Raw genomic sequence first — 10,110 nt, forward strand, 5'->3', positions numbered from 1 at the left:
CAGTATCAGAGTAAAAAGCATCTTGAAATTGCTTGTTCTTATCACTGTCCCACACAAACTTGAAGCAATCACCTGCATTACTAGGTGTGTTTGCTAAATGTCTAAGAAATGTGACATCTGCTGATTGTAGACTGACGGTGACATGTAGATGTGATGATTCAGCTCTTGATGTAATAGTACAGTCAGTACAGCAATGATGAAAAAGTTGTGGTGAACATATAACATAATCAATGACCCTAGTCCCATTATGTCCTGCGTACGTAAAATCACCAACATCTAAGTGCGAGAGCCACATCTTCCATTCATTATGTGAAGTTAAGTGCTGACCACAAATACAGCAAACATTTGCCCAACTTATTGTCAGTAATGTCACGTGAATATCGCCTGATACGAAAATGATCAAGCAAATAGTCCATAAGGTTGTGTTCATAGCCCTGAATGTGTTCAATAATGTCATCTTCAACATAGTCCGGGTCATTGCCTGTGCGGGCATTAAAATCTCCACCGAAAAAGGGTATGACGTCCTCTTCTATATCCAACAGTATATCAAGAATATCTTCTTGAAAAAGGGAAATAGCATTTTTACTTTCTAATCCAGTATAGTTATACCATGTTGAATTCTCAGGGTGAATATACACTGTGGAATATAAAACATCTGATATAAGACCAAACAGTGTCCTGTCAAATAAAATAAATATGCACCTCTTAGTATTTTTAGTCCATTTCATGTATTTAACAAAATCCTTTCTTAACAAAACAGTTATTCCACCTGATAGTCTCCCAGTTTGGGCTATTTGATCTGCCTCCTCATTTAGTGTGGAGAAATTATGTAACATAGATTCAAGTTCTTATTGCATGTCTTCAATCCTTGTTTCAGTTGGGCCTACCACATCAAACGCGTTCAAGCAGTTCATTGTATCCGTATCCTCAATCTGTGAAGTTAATCCTGAAATGTTTCAAAATAAAAAAAATAATGTTATTCCCTATCTCATATGTTGGTTTGGGCCAATTGATGCGTCGTAAAATCGTCCAGGCCCTTGCCGCACCCCTGTCTCCTCCAAGATTTAGGGGATGGTCTGTTGCTCTGTCTGGATTGATGTGCACTCTTTCCTTGGTGTCGATTACATTCACTAGAGGGGGTGTAAACGCTCTGGTGTCTCTCCGACAAGTCCTGGGACTCACTCCTTTCCTGTACCGGTGGCTCCAGGTGTTGTCTCTCACTCTCCACTATCCTGCCCCACCCCCCACCCCCACCCCTCTCAGTTGTCAGCCTGTTCAGTTCTTCTCTCTGAAACATTGTCATATCATTAGTAATCCAAAATCCCATTTCTTTTAAGGTCTCCCTCCTTCCAATTGCCTGTAGTTGATCCTCCCAATGGGTCAACCGTGCGATTACTGGGCTTGGTTCCCCCTCTCTCTTCGATTGCAGCCGATGAGATCTCTCTATGTCCCTTGGAGTTAGTGCGGAATATTTGGGATCCTTTTCACGAGCTCTGTTCAACACATCAATAACCTTTCCTTTACACACTTTATGCTTCACCACTACTTCTCTCGGGTATTCCATAGGTTATGATATTGTTTCTTCAACTATGTCTCTCCTGTTGCTATATTCTGTTTTCAAGTTGGCTAATATATTCCCGGGAACCTTCCACATCTTCAGTCTTTTGTGCTAACTCTTCCACATCTAACTTCACCACATGCAGTTCCTCCTTATTCACATTAAGCTCCTCTCTCAATTCAACAATGTCATCTTTGATGCACATTGTAGTTTAGCTACTGATCCCATAAACTCCTGTCCAGGATCTACTTGAAGTAACTTCCGTTTTAGGACATTGGTCCAGGTTAATGCATGCGATCCAGTGCATTAGCTTCTTCAGTGAAATCTTTTTAGGTTAATGGTTCAGCCTCTTTGTATCGACTAGCCACATCCCCTACAGTTAAACAATAGTTTCATGTTTTGTATCATGCTGAAGAAACAAGAGGCCAGCATGATGAACTAAATTAGCTTTGGAAATATCTAACATTTTCCTCGGCAGGACCGGCAAGTATATTTATCATATTTCTTGTTTATTTTAGGATAATGCTTTGGCAGAAGTAGATGCTGCACCATTGCTAGTAAAAAACCGACAAAGACTTGTGTTGGATGTAAGGCCACAGGTTTAAATACAGAAAAGTACAAGGACTGGAGAACACTCCTGGGCTGGGAAACGCTAAACACGGCTGACTGTTAACCCGAAGGTGCCCGGACAGAACAGCAAACGCGGCTCCGAGGGTAATCCATACGGAGCCAAATGATGGGACCCCCCAGGGAAAAGCGCCTGGGGGTCTGCTGTAGGCTCTACAACCACCATTATAAAATAGGGCCCAGAGGGTATGCCTCAAAGACCCCCAAAACACCAAAATCACTACTCCCAACCCAAAAGTGCTCCGCGACGTGTACAAACCAATTGTCGTGCGATGTAATGTGTAGAATGTGCCAGTCCAGGATCATCTCACCTGTTGTGCACATACAAACCCGTGACTTGCTCGACGCATGTTTGTGCCAACACAGCTCTTGCCTCGCATATATTACATTGTCCAAAACGTGCCACAACTACAATATAAAGGAAAACAAGGAGCAGTACATGTTCCTGATACATGAAGCATACAAATACATGAACTTAGATTAACTATCAACTGAGGAAATGTTATACAGATATATATGTTTGAAATGAGAAGTAATGGGTGGGATGGGTGGGATGGGAGGGAAAAGGCGTGTTACTTATGTGGTTGTGTGAATAAAAAGAGGATGTAGCAACTAAATTCAGCTGAAACAAGGATTACTTCCCTTTGTTTAGTGCATGTGAAGAACAAAGACTGAATAATACACAAATAAGGTGCCTTGCACTATTAAACCAGGAAGAGTAGCTTCCCTTTGACCCTGGAACACAAAAGCAGGGGAAGAAAGCCCCTTGAATTGGAATAATGTAAGATTACCAAAATAATGCATTTTATTGATTAGTAATAAACTTAATTCTTTAAGCAATCATTGGCAACATCTTTAGATTCCTTAGCCACTGCAGACAGTTATTGTATTGACCCTTTACCTTTTCAATATAGTAAATCTTATCCATTAATACAACGAAATATTTCCATTTTGACGAATGTTCACATAAGTGTATAACAATGGACAATTACCAGCCAATAAAAGGGGGGCATCCTACTTGTCCGGCACCTTTTGTCTCATTAGTAAAATCGCCCAGGCGTACTAATTGGTTAAACAATAGGGGGATTAGGGGGGCATCTCAAGATTTTATGGTAGTGGTGAACAAATTTCACACTGTAATGAATTCGGTGGTGAACACATTTTACGCTGTTAGTGATATGTTGTTATTGGTAATTGATGAATTCATATCACTAATCTAATTATGGTATATAAAGTGATATGGGATACAGAAAATCCTTCCGACTCCCAAACAACCAATCAATATTCACGGCAGAACTAATGGGCATGGCCTCAGCCCTCCATAATCAAGAATCCAAAAAACACAAAAATATCCTAATACTTACCGACTCCCTAAGTGGACTGCAAGCCCTCCAAAACAAAAACACCAAAAACCGACCTAAATTAATAAATCAAATACTTAAAAGCTCCAACGACCTAACTAAGACAGGCAAACAAATAACCTTCTTGTGGATACCCGCCCACGTAGGAATATACGGTAACGAAAACGCCGATAAAGCAGCTAAACTATCCCTCAAAATCCCAGAAATAAGCTTAAACTTACCCATCTCAAAATCAGAAATTAAAAGTGTAAACAAGCAAAAACTCACAAAAAATGGCATAACCTATATCTAAACTCAAATAGCCAAATCAAAAAAGTGCTCAGCAAACCACTAACCAAACCCAAAATTCTCCATCCATCGAAAAAAATCGACAGAGTAATCACTAAACTCCAAACAGGACACACCAACCTAAATAACCACCTAAAAAAATTTAAAAAACACACTACAGGTAACTGCCCAAACTGCAAACAACCAGAAACCCCAGAACACGCACTCATCCACTGCACACACTACCTAACACATCGAACCGCATTACAAACCACCCTCAATCTAAACAAGGCTCTAACTCTAGAAGCAATACTAAACCCACAAAATAAACTAGAAAACTTCAAGGCCTTAGGCGTATTCTTAATAAAAACGGAACTAATAAAACGCATCTAAAAACACAATAACCTACCAAATCAAAATCACATAAACAAACAAACATCCACCATACCCAGCTCCCTTAGTTCTCCTCCCCAATCCCATCGGCATCTATTCCAAATCTCAAAATTCCCCAATTCTATATAAGCAACCCCTAAAACCCCCCTCTTGGGTTGCACAGACCACCTTCGCCCCTTTCGGAAACACATTAAATGGCCTGGCCGGGCCCGTGTGCGAAATACGCATCAGTCGGAAAGCGCACGTTAAATCTCCAAAGTAAGTAAGTAAGCAGAAAATGGAAAAACGGTCCCAACCTCAATTGTTATCATCAACTTCAAAAAGACCGCTAGATTTCCCGAAGCCCCTAAACACATATCTTTCGGAGCCCACACTAGCTTAGAAGTCAAACCCTATAAAAAACAGGTCAAACAATGTTCCAAATGCCTCAAATATAATCACACAGCCTCCCAATGCACATTTCAAAAAACTAAATGTAAAAAATGCGCACAAACAGACTGCACAGGCACATGCTCACCCTGGTGCATCTACTGCAAATCCATCAAACACACCTCACTTTCAAACCAATGCCCACACAGACACACCCTCACCCAGCAGGCCAACAAACACATTAACATAGAAACGGCCAAAATCCAAACACGAAAATTTGCATCACCCGCATCAAAACCGCTTCTCCCTACACCGCACCCAAACACCATCCCTCAAACAAACACCACACCCATAAGCGCAAGCTCTGTCTGGGACGACGACATAGAAACCGCACCCACCTCACACACACACATGCAGCCACACAACCACCCACCAACTCTCCCATACCTCACATAGCCACAACATCAACACCCGCATGCAAAACAAACCACAAAACGACCACCACAACACGACCCTCACCCAAACACTCTACAGCCCACAAGGCAACAACATTCACCCACAAGCAAGCACAAAAAAAACAACACAAACACTAAATCCACAGCTACGCCCAACACGCAAGCCCAAACACAACCCTCCACACCGCAAGCCACCCCTATGGAAACCCATGCATAGTCAAAACTCACCAAACGCAAGCATGAAATCCTTCCACAAAGTAGCATTCAATCTAAACTTAACAAATCTCCCCTTCTTCCTCTTTAACCTCCACCTAAAAGAACTCACTAAGTAAAATAAAACTAAAACGAAAATTACCAAACACCCGACCCCAATAATGGAAGGACTAAATATTTTTAAGTGGAACGCCAACGGACTCACCTCCCACGGCCATGAACTAAAAGCTAAATTTAAACGAGATAAAGGCCCACATATTGCTTGTATTCAGGAAACTAAATTCTCCAAAAAATCCAAATTCACACTACCGAACTATAACTCAGTTAGAACAGATAGAGCTAAACCAAAAACAGGTAGAGCCGCAGGAGGACTGATTATATACATCAGGGAAGATATAAACTACGAAGAAATAAAGATAGACACGCCAAACCTAGAAGCTAACGGCATTCAAATCACATTAAATAACAAAAAGATAAACATCATTAATATATACCACTGGGTAGAACAAAAAGTCCAACCTGAGGATCCAAATAAGCTACTCCAAATAAGCAACAAATCCACTATATTCCTAGGAGATTTTAACGCTCACCATCCTACCTGGAGCATAAATGATAAAATAGATAATCATGGCAAACTAATATCCGAATGGATAGAAACAAACGACCTAGTACTCCTAAATAACAACCAACCCACGAGGTACGATAAGATTAACCAAAAAATGTCGTCTATCGACCTAACTATATGCACCGCAGATCTAGCCCAAAGTACTCAATGGGAAGTACACGATGTCCCACTAGGTAGTGATCACTTCCCCATAAACATAACCATAGGAAATACAAACGTACCAATACAAACAGAAAATCAAGAACCAAAATTCCGTTATAACCAAGCTAACTGGGACCAATTTCAAGTGATCTGCAATCAGGCTAATTTAAACGAATTGGAAAATAATGATCCAGAAAACTACTGTAAAAACCTAACAGATTACATAATAAAAGCAGCCAAAACCTCAATCCCTTTTAAAACAACTAAAACAGGCAAACCAACAGTACCATGGTGGAACGAGGAAATAGAACAAACTAGACGTAAACGTAAATCAGCCTTCAATAAAGCCAAACGCGACAATAAACATCTAAAAATAGCTCACGAACTAAACCACCAAGTTCAAAGTCTAGTCAAAATATCTAAAACCAGAAACTGGAAAAAAATTCTGTGAAGAAATAAATAACCGTACAGACGCCAGAACGGTCTGGCGCAAAATCCACGCCATTAGAGGCTTAAAACGTCATAAAAAACCCATCTAACATTAATAATTCAACAAACCCCGCTGAAAAGGCAAATAACCTCGCCAACCACTTTTCGGCCGTAAGCAGTAACAACAACTTTAGCCAAAAATTTCAAGATAAACTTAAAACAGAAAACAAATCCACCAAAGAACCAAATAATGACAACCTAGAAATAAACCACCCTTACACAATGGAGGAGCTACTCTACGTCATCCAAAACAGGAAAAAGGGCACAGCCCCAGGATTGGACCTAACTTCCTACCAAATAATTAAAAAACTCCCCCCTAAACTACTCCAAGCACTACTTAAATTATACAATCTCATCTATCAAAACGGACAAGTACCTACTCCCTGGAAACAGGCCTTAGTCATACCAATCCCTAAACCTAATAAACCAGCTAATCAGGCTAACTCCTATAGACCAATTTCCTTAACTTCAAACTTATGTAAAGTAATGGAATCTATGGCTAAAAACAGACTACAACATTACCTAACTCAAAATAACATCATAAACCCAGATCAAAGTGGTTTCACTCCTGGCCGCTCAACCTTAGATAACCTCGCCCGTTTAGAGCAGGACATTAAAACAGGACAACTCAGCAAATAATATACTACAGGCATCTTCTTAGACTTCTCCAAAGCTTTCGACATGGTATGGCACGACGGGCTAATACAAAAACTACAAAAAATAGGACTCAAAGGTCAAATAATAAACTACATCCAAGACTTCCTAAACAATCGTAAAATAACCGTGGGTATAGACCAAACGCTATCGGACCAATGTCCCCTAGAAAATGGCACTCCCCAGGGCAGTATCCTCAGCCCCACACTCTTCAATATCATGATAAATGATCTATTCGAGGGCCTATCCCCTAAAATAAACACATCTAAATTCGCGGATGATGGAGCCCTCTGGATCCGCACAAAAAGCATTAAAATGGCCCAAAACCTACTTCAAAAATCTCTAAACAAAATACAGCAATGGGCTGACAAATGGGGCTTCTCCCTTAACTCGGAAAAAAACTACAGGAATAGTATTTAAACACAAAAACATGAAACCCGCCTCCCTAAAACTCCAGCTAAACAACAAACCAATCCAATTCCTAAAACAAACCAAATTCTTAGGACTAATTTTCGATGAACATCTCTCCTGGGACGCTCACATAAATAATCTAATAACTAAATGTAGCAAAGATCTAAATACGCTAAGATGCCTCACTGGCTCAAACTGGGGGGCCTCCAAAGACACCCTCCTCTCACTCTATATATCACTAATTAGATCTAAAATAGACTACGGAAGTGCCATATACGACACCCTAAACCAATTCCTAAGCAAAAAACTAGACTCAATCCAATATCAGGCTCTAAAACTAATAACACGCACTCAACATGGCACCTCCTACACTTCACTCCAGGCCTTAACAGGAGAAATGCCACTAAGTCTACGTAGGGAACAATTAACCCTAAATTTCTGGGCCGCGCCTCAATCCAACCCCCTAATTCAAAGCCTAATAAACAAAAATATAAGCCCAAAAAACCAAGCCCTAGCTCGAAAACAACCTCTACTTACTCCAATATCCCAAAGAATAACCAATTACTTAAATGAACACCAAATAAACAATCTTAAACAAAACTGTAAAAAATCAAATATCTTCACCCCAAAACTTAAAACACCCAAAATAGACATAACACTAGCTAGCACAATAAATAAACAAACCGACCCAAACATAGCCAAAACCACCACACTAGCATACATACATGAACATTGGCCAAATTGGTGTCACATTTACACAGACGGATCCTCAGGTCCGATCTCCAAACACACAGGTTTCGGAGTCCACATCACACAACCAACTAAAGCCACACAATCCTACCGACTCCCAAACAATCAATCAATATTCACGGCCGAACTAATGGGCATGGCCTCAGCCCTTCATAATCAACAATCTAAAAAAACCAAAAAATCCTAATACTTACCGACTCGCTCAGTGGACTACAAGCCCTCCAAAATAAAAACACCAAAAACCGCCCTGAACTAATAAATCAGATACTAAAAAGCTCAAACGAGTTAACCAAGGCAGGCAAACAAATAGAATTCATTTGGATCCCCGCCCACGTAGGAATATACGGCAATGAAAACGCCGATAAAGCAGCTAAACTATCCCTTAAAATCCCAGAAATAAGCTTAAACCTACCCATCTCCAAATCAGAAATTAAAAGTGTTAACAAACAAAAAAATCACCAAAAAATGGCATAACCCTATATCAAAACTCAAATAGCCAAATCAAAAAGGTTCTAAAAAAACCTCTAACCAAACCCAAAATTCTACATCCGTCCAAAAAAATCGACAGAGTAATTACTAAACTCCAAACAGGACATACCAACCTAAATAACCACCTCAAAATAATAAGAAAACACGCAACAGGAACCTGCCCACATTGCAAACAACAAGAAACCCCAGAACACGCACTCATACACTGCACCCACTACCTAACACACCGAACTACACTACAAACCACCCTAAATCTAAATAAGGCTCTTACTCTAGAAGCAATCCTAAACCCACAAAATAAAATAGAAAAAATCAAAGCCTTAGGCGTATACTTAATCAAAACAGGACTAATAAATCGCATTTAAAACCCCAATAAACTACCAAAACCAGACCACATAATCAAACTAACAAACTTCCATATACTCAGGTCCCTTCGTTCGTCCCCCAAACCCTCTTGGCATTTTTTCAAAATTTCAAAATTTCCAAAATTCTATATAAGCAACCACTAAAACACCCCTACTGGATTGCTAAACAACTTTTTCCCCTTTTCGGAAACTCATTAAATGGCTTGGCCGGGCCCGTGTGCGAAATACGCTGCAGTCGGAAAGCGCACGTAAAATTTCCAATATAAGTAAGTAAGTAAGCAGAAGACCCCATCGGCATCTATTCCAAATCTCAAAATTCCCAAATTCTATATAAGCAACACCTAAACCCCCCTCTTGGGTTGCACAGACCACTTTCGCCCCTTTCGGAAACACATTAAATGGCCTGGCCGGGCCCGTGTGCGAAATACGCATCAGTCGGAAAGCGCACGTTAAATCTCCAAAGTAAGTAAGTAAGTAAGCAGAAGACGGCATAACCATGGCGAACGTTCAAGTAGATGTACGATATATTCAGAATTCTAAAGGTGGACGGCATTTGGTATTTACTGGACACAAGTTCATGATAAAATCACGACGACAGACATCAATACACCGGCCTCTTAAGGATAAGGATGCCTCTTTCATTTCCGACAGTGCATCTGGAGAAAGGCGCAGCAATGCGGTCTCCAACAAGCCTTCCAGAACGACAACAACGTGAACATGCTCATAAGACGTGCTGCAGCATTACCCCTGGTGCAGATGTGTGACATCGACGACGTGTGGGTGAAGACCCTTGATGAATCAGATCTGGACAATGAAAAAATTGTGAACTTTGCAGACTATGTGACCGAGCAATGGGTGGACAAAAACAACCGTGCTATGTGGAATCACTTCCATACCACTGGTCCACGTACAACCAACCATCTTGAAGGTTGGCACTCCAACC

Source organism: Haliotis rufescens, unplaced genomic scaffold (genome assembly GCF_023055435.1).
Source record: "Haliotis rufescens isolate VD_foot unplaced genomic scaffold, xgHalRufe1.0.p SCAF_30, whole genome shotgun sequence".
Lineage (NCBI taxonomy): Eukaryota > Metazoa > Mollusca > Gastropoda > Lepetellida > Haliotidae > Haliotis > Haliotis rufescens.